This window comes from Phyllobates terribilis, unplaced genomic scaffold, assembly GCF_046119375.1.
Source record: "Phyllobates terribilis strain yellow unplaced genomic scaffold, ASM4611937v1 Scaffold_3552__1_contigs__length_75728, whole genome shotgun sequence".
NCBI classification, from domain to species: domain Eukaryota; kingdom Metazoa; phylum Chordata; class Amphibia; order Anura; family Dendrobatidae; genus Phyllobates; species Phyllobates terribilis.
In genome coordinates this window covers 1-16,031 of record NW_027366305.1, presented here as the reverse complement: position 1 = coordinate 16,031, position 16,031 = coordinate 1, and the positions used below count along the sequence as shown (strand labels likewise).

At 45.1% G+C, this 16,031-nt stretch overlaps 12 non-coding genes across 12 annotated transcripts; all 12 read right to left on the bottom strand.

The window, feature by feature from the left end:
• Positions 1 to 622: 622 nt before the first annotated feature.
• On the bottom strand, positions 623 to 813 carry LOC141248040 (U2 spliceosomal RNA). Its single transcript, XR_012311306.1, has one exon. It is a non-coding gene; the product is annotated as a U2 spliceosomal RNA (small nuclear RNA).
• A 1,118-nt stretch (positions 814 to 1,931) lies between these two features.
• Positions 1,932 to 2,122, bottom strand: LOC141248039 (U2 spliceosomal RNA). Its single transcript, XR_012311305.1, has one exon. It is a non-coding gene; the product is annotated as a U2 spliceosomal RNA (small nuclear RNA).
• Positions 2,123 to 3,239: 1,117 nt separating this feature from the next.
• Positions 3,240 to 3,430, bottom strand: LOC141248038 (U2 spliceosomal RNA). The gene has a single exon (XR_012311304.1). It is a non-coding gene; the product is annotated as a U2 spliceosomal RNA (small nuclear RNA).
• A 1,118-nt stretch (positions 3,431 to 4,548) lies between these two features.
• Positions 4,549 to 4,739, bottom strand: LOC141248037 (U2 spliceosomal RNA). Its single transcript, XR_012311303.1, has one exon. It is a non-coding gene; the product is annotated as a U2 spliceosomal RNA (small nuclear RNA).
• A 1,118-nt stretch (positions 4,740 to 5,857) lies between these two features.
• LOC141248036 (U2 spliceosomal RNA) lies at positions 5,858 to 6,048 on the bottom strand. The gene has a single exon (XR_012311302.1). It is a non-coding gene; the product is annotated as a U2 spliceosomal RNA (small nuclear RNA).
• Positions 6,049 to 7,166: 1,118 nt separating this feature from the next.
• LOC141248035 (U2 spliceosomal RNA) lies at positions 7,167 to 7,357 on the bottom strand. Its single transcript, XR_012311301.1, has one exon. It is a non-coding gene; the product is annotated as a U2 spliceosomal RNA (small nuclear RNA).
• A 1,118-nt stretch (positions 7,358 to 8,475) lies between these two features.
• LOC141248031 (U2 spliceosomal RNA) lies at positions 8,476 to 8,666 on the bottom strand. The gene has a single exon (XR_012311299.1). It is a non-coding gene; the product is annotated as a U2 spliceosomal RNA (small nuclear RNA).
• A 1,118-nt stretch (positions 8,667 to 9,784) lies between these two features.
• Positions 9,785 to 9,975, bottom strand: LOC141248080 (U2 spliceosomal RNA). Its single transcript, XR_012311343.1, has one exon. It is a non-coding gene; the product is annotated as a U2 spliceosomal RNA (small nuclear RNA).
• Positions 9,976 to 11,093: 1,118 nt separating this feature from the next.
• On the bottom strand, positions 11,094 to 11,284 carry LOC141248068 (U2 spliceosomal RNA). The gene has a single exon (XR_012311332.1). It is a non-coding gene; the product is annotated as a U2 spliceosomal RNA (small nuclear RNA).
• A 1,118-nt stretch (positions 11,285 to 12,402) lies between these two features.
• Positions 12,403 to 12,593, bottom strand: LOC141248056 (U2 spliceosomal RNA). The gene has a single exon (XR_012311321.1). It is a non-coding gene; the product is annotated as a U2 spliceosomal RNA (small nuclear RNA).
• A 1,118-nt stretch (positions 12,594 to 13,711) lies between these two features.
• On the bottom strand, positions 13,712 to 13,902 carry LOC141248045 (U2 spliceosomal RNA). Its single transcript, XR_012311310.1, has one exon. It is a non-coding gene; the product is annotated as a U2 spliceosomal RNA (small nuclear RNA).
• Positions 13,903 to 15,020: 1,118 nt separating this feature from the next.
• Positions 15,021 to 15,211, bottom strand: LOC141248024 (U2 spliceosomal RNA). Its single transcript, XR_012311293.1, has one exon. It is a non-coding gene; the product is annotated as a U2 spliceosomal RNA (small nuclear RNA).
• Between the last annotated feature and the right edge of the window lie 820 nt (positions 15,212 to 16,031).

Genomic DNA, 16,031 nt, shown 5'->3' with positions numbered 1-16,031 from the left:
ACAGAGACCGCCATAAGCAACAGTTTAACAGAATGCCACAGACTAATCAACCAAACTTTTTGGGTTGGGTTCTCTTTTATAGTCTGCAGGCATTAAATGAAAGAAGTCAGTGTTCCAGCAGAAGGAGACAACGTTTCAGAAAAGGCATTGTAGCAAACCAAAAAAGAAATTTTAAGCGCAGCAGTGTAACCAGCGCACATACCTGTTAGCTCGGGTGAGTTTAAAAGGCTGCTGTTGATAACAAGGGCATTTGCTAAATAGATGGTGTGTGTGCAACAATATACTGAAAGGTCAATTATATTGTGCAGCTTATCTCACCACCTGTAGTTATTTAGGTGAAAGCTCCAAAATGCTTGCCTAATATGTCTGTTTATCCAAAAGGAAGTAGAAAGGGAGAGCTAGAAAGATAGCATTGCATCACATTACATGGCAATGCAATGCACAGTTGCTGAAGTTGAACCAAAATGAGCTTGTAATCTGGCTTCTGCAACTTTGAACATGAAAAATCCAATGAGGAGAAGAAAAGCAGAGCCAAAGAGTCCATCCCAAAATCCGACAAACAAGCAAAATGAACAAAAAACATTGAATTCAATTCTTTCTGATTTTAGAAACTGCATTAAAGAAGGGGTGCACCGGTCCTGGAGATACTGCAATACCAGGTCAATGCGTGGAGTGGACAGAGCAAGCTCTTTTTCCATCTCCCTGTTCTAAAAATCCATTTAATATATGGTCCCCAGATAGGGGACGTATCAGATATTAAACTGATAAGAACAGATACTACACTTGATCTTAGCCAAAAGGCCGAGAAGCGATAACCAGAATTGGTTTCAAACTACGGAGCCACCCAAGGATCCTAAAAAGTCCATTTGTGGAGATGAGCTCCTGGACTCCCGTTAAGAAGACATGTTGTCAACCTCTAGATCCCTTACATGCCTGCACTTTTCGGCTTGCTGCTGCTGCAATCCACGCGTTTTAGATCTGCATAACTCCACCTCTTTAAACACAGCACCTTCACCCCCTGCTGTTCCCACCCGCCTCAACACCGTTGGAAGGGAGGAGAACCAATTAAGGCGGGGGGTGGGGTGGAACGAGCAGCTGTCTACCCTTAGCAGGAGGGCTCCTGATTACATACCTCTCCTGCTGCTGCTGCTGCTGCTGGCTGTCCAGCAGCAGACTGAAGGTGGCTGCTGCTGTGCACAGGTATATAAAGGCTCAGAGCCTATTATGACACGCGCAGCCAGCGTTCCATTGCCACATTCCATCTACTGCAGGCAGGATACCTGGCTGGCTGAATGTCGCTGAGAAGCTCACAGAGACCGCCATAAGCAACAGTTTAACAGAATGCCACAGACTAATCAACCAAACTTTTTGGGTTGGGTTCTCTTTTATAGTCTGCAGGCATTAAATGAAAGAAGTCAGTGTTCCAGCAGAAGGAGACAACGTTTCAGAAAAGGCATTGTAGCAAACCAAAAAAGAAATTTTAAGCGCAGCAGTGTAACCAGCGCACATACCTGTTAGCTCGGGTGAGTTTAAAAGGCTGCTGTTGATAACAAGGGCATTTGCTAAATAGATGGTGTGTGTGCAACAATATACTGAAAGGTCAATTATATTGTGCAGCTTATCTCACCACCTGTAGTTATTTAGGTGAAAGCTCCAAAATGCTTGCCTAATATGTCTGTTTATCCAAAAGGAAGTAGAAAGGGAGAGCTAGAAAGATAGCATTGCATCACATTACATGGCAATGCAATGCACAGTTGCTGAAGTTGAACCAAAATGAGCTTGTAATCTGGCTTCTGCAACTTTGAACATGAAAAATCCAATGAGGAGAAGAAAAGCAGAGCCAAAGAGTCCATCCCAAAATCCGACAAACAAGCAAAATGAACAAAAAACATTGAATTCAATTCTTTCTGATTTTAGAAACTGCATTAAAGAAGGGGTGCACCGGTCCTGGAGATACTGCAATACCAGGTCAATGCGTGGAGTGGACAGAGCAAGCTCTTTTTCCATCTCCCTGTTCTAAAAATCCATTTAATATATGGTCCCCAGATAGGGGACGTATCAGATATTAAACTGATAAGAACAGATACTACACTTGATCTTAGCCAAAAGGCCGAGAAGCGATAACCAGAATTGGTTTCAAACTACGGAGCCACCCAAGGATCCTAAAAAGTCCATTTGTGGAGATGAGCTCCTGGACTCCCGTTAAGAAGACATGTTGTCAACCTCTAGATCCCTTACATGCCTGCACTTTTCGGCTTGCTGCTGCTGCAATCCACGCGTTTTAGATCTGCATAACTCCACCTCTTTAAACACAGCACCTTCACCCCCTGCTGTTCCCACCCGCCTCAACACCGTTGGAAGGGAGGAGAACCAATTAAGGCGGGGGGTGGGGTGGAACGAGCAGCTGTCTACCCTTAGCAGGAGGGCTCCTGATTACATACCTCTCCTGCTGCTGCTGCTGCTGCTGGCTGTCCAGCAGCAGACTGAAGGTGGCTGCTGCTGTGCACAGGTATATAAAGGCTCAGAGCCTATTATGACACGCGCAGCCAGCGTTCCATTGCCACATTCCATCTACTGCAGGCAGGATACCTGGCTGGCTGAATGTCGCTGAGAAGCTCACAGAGACCGCCATAAGCAACAGTTTAACAGAATGCCACAGACTAATCAACCAAACTTTTTGGGTTGGGTTCTCTTTTATAGTCTGCAGGCATTAAATGAAAGAAGTCAGTGTTCCAGCAGAAGGAGACAACGTTTCAGAAAAGGCATTGTAGCAAACCAAAAAAGAAATTTTAAGCGCAGCAGTGTAACCAGCGCACATACCTGTTAGCTCGGGTGAGTTTAAAAGGCTGCTGTTGATAACAAGGGCATTTGCTAAATAGATGGTGTGTGTGCAACAATATACTGAAAGGTCAATTATATTGTGCAGCTTATCTCACCACCTGTAGTTATTTAGGTGAAAGCTCCAAAATGCTTGCCTAATATGTCTGTTTATCCAAAAGGAAGTAGAAAGGGAGAGCTAGAAAGATAGCATTGCATCACATTACATGGCAATGCAATGCACAGTTGCTGAAGTTGAACCAAAATGAGCTTGTAATCTGGCTTCTGCAACTTTGAACATGAAAAATCCAATGAGGAGAAGAAAAGCAGAGCCAAAGGTCCATCCCAAAATCCGACAAACAAGCAAAATGAACAAAAAACATTGAATTCAATTCTTTCTGATTTTAGAAACTGCATTAAAGAAGGGGTGCACCGGTCCTGGAGATACTGCAATACCAGGTCAATGCGTGGAGTGGACAGAGCAAGCTCTTTTTCCATCTCCCTGTTCTAAAAATCCATTTAATATATGGTCCCCAGATAGGGGACGTATCAGATATTAAACTGATAAGAACAGATACTACACTTGATCTTAGCCAAAAGGCCGAGAAGCGATAACCAGAATTGGTTTCAAACTACGGAGCCACCCAAGGATCCTAAAAAGTCCATTTGTGGAGATGAGCTCCTGGACTCCCGTTAAGAAGACATGTTGTCAACCTCTAGATCCCTTACATGCCTGCACTTTTCGGCTTGCTGCTGCTGCAATCCACGCGTTTTAGATCTGCATAACTCCACCTCTTTAAACACAGCACCTTCACCCCCTGCTGTTCCCACCCGCCTCAACACCGTTGGAAGGGAGGAGAACCAATTAAGGCGGGGGGTGGGGTGGAACGAGCAGCTGTCTACCCTTAGCAGGAGGGCTCCTGATTACATACCTCTCCTGCTGCTGCTGCTGCTGCTGGCTGTCCAGCAGCAGACTGAAGGTGGCTGCTGCTGTGCACAGGTATATAAAGGCTCAGAGCCTATTATGACACGCGCAGCCAGCGTTCCATTGCCACATTCCATCTACTGCAGGCAGGATACCTGGCTGGCTGAATGTCGCTGAGAAGCTCACAGAGACCGCCATAAGCAACAGTTTAACAGAATGCCACAGACTAATCAACCAAACTTTTTGGGTTGGGTTCTCTTTTATAGTCTGCAGGCATTAAATGAAAGAAGTCAGTGTTCCAGCAGAAGGAGACAACGTTTCAGAAAAGGCATTGTAGCAAACCAAAAAAGAAATTTTAAGCGCAGCAGTGTAACCAGCGCACATACCTGTTAGCTCGGGTGAGTTTAAAAGGCTGCTGTTGATAACAAGGGCATTTGCTAAATAGATGGTGTGTGTGCAACAATATACTGAAAGGTCAATTATATTGTGCAGCTTATCTCACCACCTGTAGTTATTTAGGTGAAAGCTCCAAAATGCTTGCCTAATATGTCTGTTTATCCAAAAGGAAGTAGAAAGGGAGAGCTAGAAAGATAGCATTGCATCACATTACATGGCAATGCAATGCACAGTTGCTGAAGTTGAACCAAAATGAGCTTGTAATCTGGCTTCTGCAACTTTGAACATGAAAAATCCAATGAGGAGAAGAAAAGCAGAGCCAAAGAGTCCATCCCAAAATCCGACAAACAAGCAAAATGAACAAAAAACATTGAATTCAATTCTTTCTGATTTTAGAAACTGCATTAAAGAAGGGGTGCACCGGTCCTGGAGATACTGCAATACCAGGTCAATGCGTGGAGTGGACAGAGCAAGCTCTTTTTCCATCTCCCTGTTCTAAAAATCCATTTAATATATGGTCCCCAGATAGGGGACGTATCAGATATTAAACTGATAAGAACAGATACTACACTTGATCTTAGCCAAAAGGCCGAGAAGCGATAACCAGAATTGGTTTCAAACTACGGAGCCACCCAAGGATCCTAAAAAGTCCATTTGTGGAGATGAGCTCCTGGACTCCCGTTAAGAAGACATGTTGTCAACCTCTAGATCCCTTACATGCCTGCACTTTTCGGCTTGCTGCTGCTGCAATCCACGCGTTTTAGATCTGCATAACTCCACCTCTTTAAACACAGCACCTTCACCCCCTGCTGTTCCCACCCGCCTCAACACCGTTGGAAGGGAGGAGAACCAATTAAGGCGGGGGGTGGGGTGGAACGAGCAGCTGTCTACCCTTAGCAGGAGGGCTCCTGATTACATACCTCTCCTGCTGCTGCTGCTGCTGCTGGCTGTCCAGCAGCAGACTGAAGGTGGCTGCTGCTGTGCACAGGTATATAAAGGCTCAGAGCCTATTATGACACGCGCAGCCAGCGTTCCATTGCCACATTCCATCTACTGCAGGCAGGATACCTGGCTGGCTGAATGTCGCTGAGAAGCTCACAGAGACCGCCATAAGCAACAGTTTAACAGAATGCCACAGACTAATCAACCAAACTTTTTGGGTTGGGTTCTCTTTTATAGTCTGCAGGCATTAAATGAAAGAAGTCAGTGTTCCAGCAGAAGGAGACAACGTTTCAGAAAAGGCATTGTAGCAAACCAAAAAAGAAATTTTAAGCGCAGCAGTGTAACCAGCGCACATACCTGTTAGCTCGGGTGAGTTTAAAAGGCTGCTGTTGATAACAAGGGCATTTGCTAAATAGATGGTGTGTGTGCAACAATATACTGAAAGGTCAATTATATTGTGCAGCTTATCTCACCACCTGTAGTTATTTAGGTGAAAGCTCCAAAATGCTTGCCTAATATGTCTGTTTATCCAAAAGGAAGTAGAAAGGGAGAGCTAGAAAGATAGCATTGCATCACATTACATGGCAATGCAATGCACAGTTGCTGAAGTTGAACCAAAATGAGCTTGTAATCTGGCTTCTGCAACTTTGAACATGAAAAATCCAATGAGGAGAAGAAAAGCAGAGCCAAAGAGTCCATCCCAAAATCCGACAAACAAGCAAAATGAACAAAAAACATTGAATTCAATTCTTTCTGATTTTAGAAACTGCATTAAAGAAGGGGTGCACCGGTCCTGGAGATACTGCAATACCAGGTCAATGCGTGGAGTGGACAGAGCAAGCTCTTTTTCCATCTCCCTGTTCTAAAAATCCATTTAATATATGGTCCCCAGATAGGGGACGTATCAGATATTAAACTGATAAGAACAGATACTACACTTGATCTTAGCCAAAAGGCCGAGAAGCGATAACCAGAATTGGTTTCAAACTACGGAGCCACCCAAGGATCCTAAAAAGTCCATTTGTGGAGATGAGCTCCTGGACTCCCGTTAAGAAGACATGTTGTCAACCTCTAGATCCCTTACATGCCTGCACTTTTCGGCTTGCTGCTGCTGCAATCCACGCGTTTTAGATCTGCATAACTCCACCTCTTTAAACACAGCACCTTCACCCCCTGCTGTTCCCACCCGCCTCAACACCGTTGGAAGGGAGGAGAACCAATTAAGGCGGGGGGTGGGGTGGAACGAGCAGCTGTCTACCCTTAGCAGGAGGGCTCCTGATTACATACCTCTCCTGCTGCTGCTGCTGCTGCTGGCTGTCCAGCAGCAGACTGAAGGTGGCTGCTGCTGTGCACAGGTATATAAAGGCTCAGAGCCTATTATGACACGCGCAGCCAGCGTTCCATTGCCACATTCCATCTACTGCAGGCAGGATACCTGGCTGGCTGAATGTCGCTGAGAAGCTCACAGAGACCGCCATAAGCAACAGTTTAACAGAATGCCACAGACTAATCAACCAAACTTTTTGGGTTGGGTTCTCTTTTATAGTCTGCAGGCATTAAATGAAAGAAGTCAGTGTTCCAGCAGAAGGAGACAACGTTTCAGAAAAGGCATTGTAGCAAACCAAAAAAGAAATTTTAAGCGCAGCAGTGTAACCAGCGCACATACCTGTTAGCTCGGGTGAGTTTAAAAGGCTGCTGTTGATAACAAGGGCATTTGCTAAATAGATGGTGTGTGTGCAACAATATACTGAAAGGTCAATTATATTGTGCAGCTTATCTCACCACCTGTAGTTATTTAGGTGAAAGCTCCAAAATGCTTGCCTAATATGTCTGTTTATCCAAAAGGAAGTAGAAAGGGAGAGCTAGAAAGATAGCATTGCATCACATTACATGGCAATGCAATGCACAGTTGCTGAAGTTGAACCAAAATGAGCTTGTAATCTGGCTTCTGCAACTTTGAACATGAAAAATCCAATGAGGAGAAGAAAAGCAGAGCCAAAGAGTCCATCCCAAAATCCGACAAACAAGCAAAATGAACAAAAAACATTGAATTCAATTCTTTCTGATTTTAGAAACTGCATTAAAGAAGGGGTGCACCGGTCCTGGAGATACTGCAATACCAGGTCAATGCGTGGAGTGGACAGAGCAAGCTCTTTTTCCATCTCCCTGTTCTAAAAATCCATTTAATATATGGTCCCCAGATAGGGGACGTATCAGATATTAAACTGATAAGAACAGATACTACACTTGATCTTAGCCAAAAGGCCGAGAAGCGATAACCAGAATTGGTTTCAAACTACGGAGCCACCCAAGGATCCTAAAAAGTCCATTTGTGGAGATGAGCTCCTGGACTCCCGTTAAGAAGACATGTTGTCAACCTCTAGATCCCTTACATGCCTGCACTTTTCGGCTTGCTGCTGCTGCAATCCACGCGTTTTAGATCTGCATAACTCCACCTCTTTAAACACAGCACCTTCACCCCCTGCTGTTCCCACCCGCCTCAACACCGTTGGAAGGGAGGAGAACCAATTAAGGCGGGGGGTGGGGTGGAACGAGCAGCTGTCTACCCTTAGCAGGAGGGCTCCTGATTACATACCTCTCCTGCTGCTGCTGCTGCTGCTGGCTGTCCAGCAGCAGACTGAAGGTGGCTGCTGCTGTGCACAGGTATATAAAGGCTCAGAGCCTATTATGACACGCGCAGCCAGCGTTCCATTGCCACATTCCATCTACTGCAGGCAGGATACCTGGCTGGCTGAATGTCGCTGAGAAGCTCACAGAGACCGCCATAAGCAACAGTTTAACAGAATGCCACAGACTAATCAACCAAACTTTTTGGGTTGGGTTCTCTTTTATAGTCTGCAGGCATTAAATGAAAGAAGTCAGTGTTCCAGCAGAAGGAGACAACGTTTCAGAAAAGGCATTGTAGCAAACCAAAAAAGAAATTTTAAGCGCAGCAGTGTAACCAGCGCACATACCTGTTAGCTCGGGTGAGTTTAAAAGGCTGCTGTTGATAACAAGGGCATTTGCTAAATAGATGGTGTGTGTGCAACAATATACTGAAAGGTCAATTATATTGTGCAGCTTATCTCACCACCTGTAGTTATTTAGGTGAAAGCTCCAAAATGCTTGCCTAATATGTCTGTTTATCCAAAAGGAAGTAGAAAGGGAGAGCTAGAAAGATAGCATTGCATCACATTACATGGCAATGCAATGCACAGTTGCTGAAGTTGAACCAAAATGAGCTTGTAATCTGGCTTCTGCAACTTTGAACATGAAAAATCCAATGAGGAGAAGAAAAGCAGAGCCAAAGAGTCCATCCCAAAATCCGACAAACAAGCAAAATGAACAAAAAACATTGAATTCAATTCTTTCTGATTTTAGAAACTGCATTAAAGAAGGGGTGCACCGGTCCTGGAGATACTGCAATACCAGGTCAATGCGTGGAGTGGACAGAGCAAGCTCTTTTTCCATCTCCCTGTTCTAAAAATCCATTTAATATATGGTCCCCAGATAGGGGACGTATCAGATATTAAACTGATAAGAACAGATACTACACTTGATCTTAGCCAAAAGGCCGAGAAGCGATAACCAGAATTGGTTTCAAACTACGGAGCCACCCAAGGATCCTAAAAAGTCCATTTGTGGAGATGAGCTCCTGGACTCCCGTTAAGAAGACATGTTGTCAACCTCTAGATCCCTTACATGCCTGCACTTTTCGGCTTGCTGCTGCTGCAATCCACGCGTTTTAGATCTGCATAACTCCACCTCTTTAAACACAGCACCTTCACCCCCTGCTGTTCCCACCCGCCTCAACACCGTTGGAAGGGAGGAGAACCAATTAAGGCGGGGGGTGGGGTGGAACGAGCAGCTGTCTACCCTTAGCAGGAGGGCTCCTGATTACATACCTCTCCTGCTGCTGCTGCTGCTGCTGGCTGTCCAGCAGCAGACTGAAGGTGGCTGCTGCTGTGCACAGGTATATAAAGGCTCAGAGCCTATTATGACACGCGCAGCCAGCGTTCCATTGCCACATTCCATCTACTGCAGGCAGGATACCTGGCTGGCTGAATGTCGCTGAGAAGCTCACAGAGACCGCCATAAGCAACAGTTTAACAGAATGCCACAGACTAATCAACCAAACTTTTTGGGTTGGGTTCTCTTTTATAGTCTGCAGGCATTAAATGAAAGAAGTCAGTGTTCCAGCAGAAGGAGACAACGTTTCAGAAAAGGCATTGTAGCAAACCAAAAAAGAAATTTTAAGCGCAGCAGTGTAACCAGCGCACATACCTGTTAGCTCGGGTGAGTTTAAAAGGCTGCTGTTGATAACAAGGGCATTTGCTAAATAGATGGTGTGTGTGCAACAATATACTGAAAGGTCAATTATATTGTGCAGCTTATCTCACCACCTGTAGTTATTTAGGTGAAAGCTCCAAAATGCTTGCCTAATATGTCTGTTTATCCAAAAGGAAGTAGAAAGGGAGAGCTAGAAAGATAGCATTGCATCACATTACATGGCAATGCAATGCACAGTTGCTGAAGTTGAACCAAAATGAGCTTGTAATCTGGCTTCTGCAACTTTGAACATGAAAAATCCAATGAGGAGAAGAAAAGCAGAGCCAAAGAGTCCATCCCAAAATCCGACAAACAAGCAAAATGAACAAAAAACATTGAATTCAATTCTTTCTGATTTTAGAAACTGCATTAAAGAAGGGGTGCACCGGTCCTGGAGATACTGCAATACCAGGTCAATGCGTGGAGTGGACAGAGCAAGCTCTTTTTCCATCTCCCTGTTCTAAAAATCCATTTAATATATGGTCCCCAGATAGGGGACGTATCAGATATTAAACTGATAAGAACAGATACTACACTTGATCTTAGCCAAAAGGCCGAGAAGCGATAACCAGAATTGGTTTCAAACTACGGAGCCACCCAAGGATCCTAAAAAGTCCATTTGTGGAGATGAGCTCCTGGACTCCCGTTAAGAAGACATGTTGTCAACCTCTAGATCCCTTACATGCCTGCACTTTTCGGCTTGCTGCTGCTGCAATCCACGCGTTTTAGATCTGCATAACTCCACCTCTTTAAACACAGCACCTTCACCCCCTGCTGTTCCCACCCGCCTCAACACCGTTGGAAGGGAGGAGAACCAATTAAGGCGGGGGGTGGGGTGGAACGAGCAGCTGTCTACCCTTAGCAGGAGGGCTCCTGATTACATACCTCTCCTGCTGCTGCTGCTGCTGCTGGCTGTCCAGCAGCAGACTGAAGGTGGCTGCTGCTGTGCACAGGTATATAAAGGCTCAGAGCCTATTATGACACGCGCAGCCAGCGTTCCATTGCCACATTCCATCTACTGCAGGCAGGATACCTGGCTGGCTGAATGTCGCTGAGAAGCTCACAGAGACCGCCATAAGCAACAGTTTAACAGAATGCCACAGACTAATCAACCAAACTTTTTGGGTTGGGTTCTCTTTTATAGTCTGCAGGCATTAAATGAAAGAAGTCAGTGTTCCAGCAGAAGGAGACAACGTTTCAGAAAAGGCATTGTAGCAAACCAAAAAAGAAATTTTAAGCGCAGCAGTGTAACCAGCGCACATACCTGTTAGCTCGGGTGAGTTTAAAAGGCTGCTGTTGATAACAAGGGCATTTGCTAAATAGATGGTGTGTGTGCAACAATATACTGAAAGGTCAATTATATTGTGCAGCTTATCTCACCACCTGTAGTTATTTAGGTGAAAGCTCCAAAATGCTTGCCTAATATGTCTGTTTATCCAAAAGGAAGTAGAAAGGGAGAGCTAGAAAGATAGCATTGCATCACATTACATGGCAATGCAATGCACAGTTGCTGAAGTTGAACCAAAATGAGCTTGTAATCTGGCTTCTGCAACTTTGAACATGAAAAATCCAATGAGGAGAAGAAAAGCAGAGCCAAAGAGTCCATCCCAAAATCCGACAAACAAGCAAAATGAACAAAAAACATTGAATTCAATTCTTTCTGATTTTAGAAACTGCATTAAAGAAGGGGTGCACCGGTCCTGGAGATACTGCAATACCAGGTCAATGCGTGGAGTGGACAGAGCAAGCTCTTTTTCCATCTCCCTGTTCTAAAAATCCATTTAATATATGGTCCCCAGATAGGGGACGTATCAGATATTAAACTGATAAGAACAGATACTACACTTGATCTTAGCCAAAAGGCCGAGAAGCGATAACCAGAATTGGTTTCAAACTACGGAGCCACCCAAGGATCCTAAAAAGTCCATTTGTGGAGATGAGCTCCTGGACTCCCGTTAAGAAGACATGTTGTCAACCTCTAGATCCCTTACATGCCTGCACTTTTCGGCTTGCTGCTGCTGCAATCCACGCGTTTTAGATCTGCATAACTCCACCTCTTTAAACACAGCACCTTCACCCCCTGCTGTTCCCACCCGCCTCAACACCGTTGGAAGGGAGGAGAACCAATTAAGGCGGGGGGTGGGGTGGAACGAGCAGCTGTCTACCCTTAGCAGGAGGGCTCCTGATTACATACCTCTCCTGCTGCTGCTGCTGCTGCTGGCTGTCCAGCAGCAGACTGAAGGTGGCTGCTGCTGTGCACAGGTATATAAAGGCTCAGAGCCTATTATGACACGCGCAGCCAGCGTTCCATTGCCACATTCCATCTACTGCAGGCAGGATACCTGGCTGGCTGAATGTCGCTGAGAAGCTCACAGAGACCGCCATAAGCAACAGTTTAACAGAATGCCACAGACTAATCAACCAAACTTTTTGGGTTGGGTTCTCTTTTATAGTCTGCAGGCATTAAATGAAAGAAGTCAGTGTTCCAGCAGAAGGAGACAACGTTTCAGAAAAGGCATTGTAGCAAACCAAAAAAGAAATTTTAAGCGCAGCAGTGTAACCAGCGCACATACCTGTTAGCTCGGGTGAGTTTAAAAGGCTGCTGTTGATAACAAGGGCATTTGCTAAATAGATGGTGTGTGTGCAACAATATACTGAAAGGTCAATTATATTGTGCAGCTTATCTCACCACCTGTAGTTATTTAGGTGAAAGCTCCAAAATGCTTGCCTAATATGTCTGTTTATCCAAAAGGAAGTAGAAAGGGAGAGCTAGAAAGATAGCATTGCATCACATTACATGGCAATGCAATGCACAGTTGCTGAAGTTGAACCAAAATGAGCTTGTAATCTGGCTTCTGCAACTTTGAACATGAAAAATCCAATGAGGAGAAGAAAAGCAGAGCCAAAGAGTCCATCCCAAAATCCGACAAACAAGCAAAATGAACAAAAAACATTGAATTCAATTCTTTCTGATTTTAGAAACTGCATTAAAGAAGGGGTGCACCGGTCCTGGAGATACTGCAATACCAGGTCAATGCGTGGAGTGGACAGAGCAAGCTCTTTTTCCATCTCCCTGTTCTAAAAATCCATTTAATATATGGTCCCCAGATAGGGGACGTATCAGATATTAAACTGATAAGAACAGATACTACACTTGATCTTAGCCAAAAGGCCGAGAAGCGATAACCAGAATTGGTTTCAAACTACGGAGCCACCCAAGGATCCTAAAAAGTCCATTTGTGGAGATGAGCTCCTGGACTCCCGTTAAGAAGACATGTTGTCAACCTCTAGATCCCTTACATGCCTGCACTTTTCGGCTTGCTGCTGCTGCAATCCACGCGTTTTAGATCTGCATAACTCCACCTCTTTAAACACAGCACCTTCACCCCCTGCTGTTCCCACCCGCCTCAACACCGTTGGAAGGGAGGAGAACCAATTAAGGCGGGGGGTGGGGTGGAACGAGCAGCTGTCTACCCTTAGCAGGAGGGCTCCTGATTACATACCTCTCCTGCTGCTGCTGCTGCTGCTGGCTGTCCAGCAGCAGACTGAAGGTGGCTGCTGCTGTGCACAGGTATATAAAGGCTCAGAGCCTATTATGACACGCGCAGCCAGCGTTCCATTGCCACATTCCATCTACTGCAGGCAGGATACCTGGCTGGCTGAATGTCGCTGAGAAGCTCACAGAGACCGCCATAAGCAACAGTTTAACAGAATGCCACAGACTAATCAACCAAACTTTTTGGGTTGGGTTCTCTTTTATAGTCTGCAGGCATTAAATGAAAGAAGTCAGTGTTCCAGCAGAAGGAGACAACGTTTCAGAAAAGGCATTGTAGCAAACCAAAAAAGAAATTTTAAGCGCAGCAGTGTAACCAGCGCACATACCTGTTAGCTCGGGTGAGTTTAAAAGGCTGCTGTTGATAACAAGGGCATTTGCTAAATAGATGGTGTGTGTGCAACAATATACTGAAAGGTCAATTATATTGTGCAGCTTATCTCACCACCTGTAGTTATTTAGGTGAAAGCTCCAAAATGCTTGCCTAATATGTCTGTTTATCCAAAAGGAAGTAGAAAGGGAGAGCTAGAAAGATAGCATTGCATCACATTACATGGCAATGCAATGCACAGTTGCTGAAGTTGAACCAAAATGAGCTTGTAATCTGGCTTCTGCAACTTTGAACATGAAAAATCCAATGAGGAGAAGAAAAGCAGAGCCAAAGAGTCCATCCCAAAATCCGACAAACAAGCAAAATGAACAAAAAACATTGAATTCAATTCTTTCTGATTTTAGAAACTGCATTAAAGAAGGGGTGCACCGGTCCTGGAGATACTGCAATACCAGGTCAATGCGTGGAGTGGACAGAGCAAGCTCTTTTTCCATCTCCCTGTTCTAAAAATCCATTTAATATATGGTCCCCAGATAGGGGACGTATCAGATATTAAACTGATAAGAACAGATACTACACTTGATCTTAGCCAAAAGGCCGAGAAGCGATAACCAGAATTGGTTTCAAACTACGGAGCCACCCAAGGATCCTAAAAAGTCCATTTGTGGAGATGAGCTCCTGGACTCCCGTTAAGAAGACATGTTGTCAACCTCTAGATCCCTTACATGCCTGCACTTTTCGGCTTGCTGCTGCTGCAATCCACGCGTTTTAGATCTGCATAACTCCACCTCTTTAAACACAGCACCTTCACCCCCTGCTGTTCCCACCCGCCTCAACACCGTTGGAAGGGAGGAGAACCAATTAAGGCGGGGGGTGGGGTGGAACGAGCAGCTGTCTACCCTTAGCAGGAGGGCTCCTGATTACATACCTCTCCTGCTGCTGCTGCTGCTGCTGGCTGTCCAGCAGCAGACTGAAGGTGGCTGCTGCTGTGCACAGGTATATAAAGGCTCAGAGCCTATTATGACACGCGCAGCCAGCGTTCCATTGCCACATTCCATCTACTGCAGGCAGGATACCTGGCTGGCTGAATGTCGCTGAGAAGCTCACAGAGACCGCCATAAGCAACAGTTTAACAGAATGCCACAGACTAATCAACCAAACTTTTTGGGTTGGGTTCTCTTTTATAGTCTGCAGGCATTAAATGAAAGAAGTCAGTGTTCCAGCAGAAGGAGACAACGTTTCAGAAAAGGCATTGTAGCAAACCAAAAAAGAAATTTTAAGCGCAGCAGTGTAACCAGCGCACATACCTGTTAGCTCGGGTGAGTTTAAAAGGCTGCTGTTGATAACAAGGGCATTTGCTAAATAGATGGTGTGTGTGCAACAATATACTGAAAGGTCAATTATATTGTGCAGCTTATCTCACCACCTGTAGTTATTTAGGTGAAAGCTCCAAAATGCTTGCCTAATATGTCTGTTTATCCAAAAGGAAGTAGAAAGGGAGAGCTAGAAAGATAGCATTGCATCACATTACATGGCAATGCAATGCACAGTTGCTGAAGTTGAACCAAAATGAGCTTGTAATCTGGCTTCTGCAACTTTGAACATGAAAAATCCAATGAGGAGAAGAAAAGCAGAGCCAAAGAGTCCATCCCAAAATCCGACAAACAAGCAAAATGAACAAAAAACATTGAATTCAATTCTTTCTGATTTTAGAAACTGCATTAAAGAAGGGGTGCACCGGTCCTGGAGATACTGCAATACCAGGTCAATGCGTGGAGTGGACAGAGCAAGCTCTTTTTCCATCTCCCTGTTCTAAAAATCCATTTAATATATGGTCCCCAGATAGGGGACGTATCAGATATTAAACTGATAAGAACAGATACTACACTTGATCTTAGCCAAAAGGCCGAGAAGCGATAACCAGAATTGGTTTCAAACTACGGAGCCACCCAAGGATCCTAAAAAGTCCATTTGTGGAGATGAGCTCCTGGACTCCCGTTAAGAAGACATGTTGTCAACCTCTAGATCCCTTACATGCCTGCACTTTTCGGCTTGCTGCTGCTGCAATCCACGCGTTTTAGATCTGCATAACTCCACCTCTTTAAACACAGCACCTTCACCCCCTGCTGTTCCCACCCGCCTCAACACCGTTGGAAGGGAGGAGAACCAATTAAGGCGGGGGGTGGGGTGGAACGAGCAGCTGTCTACCCTTAGCAGGAGGGCTCCTGATTACATACCTCTCCTGCTGCTGCTGCTGCTGCTGGCTGTCCAGCAGCAGACTGAAGGTGGCTGCTGCTGTGCACAGGTATATAAAGGCTCAGAGCCTATTATGACACGCGCAGCCAGCGTTCCATTGCCACATTCCATCTACTGCAGGCAGGATACCTGGCTGGCTGAATGTCGCTGAGAAGCTCACAGAGACCGCCATAAGCAACAGTTTAACAGAATGCCACAGACTAATCAACCAAACTTTTTGGGTTGGGTTCTCTTTTATAGTCTGCAGGCATTAAATGAAAGAAGTCAGTGTTCCAGCAGAAGGAGACAACGTTTCAGAAAAGGCATTGTAGCAAACCAAAAAAGAAATTTTAAGCGCAGCAGTGTAACCAGCGCACATACCTGTTAGCTCGGGTGAGTTTAAAAGGCTGCTGTTGATAACAAGGGCATTTGCTAAATAGATGGTGTGTGTGCAACAATATACTGAAAGGTCAATTATATTGTGCAGCTTATCTCACCACCTG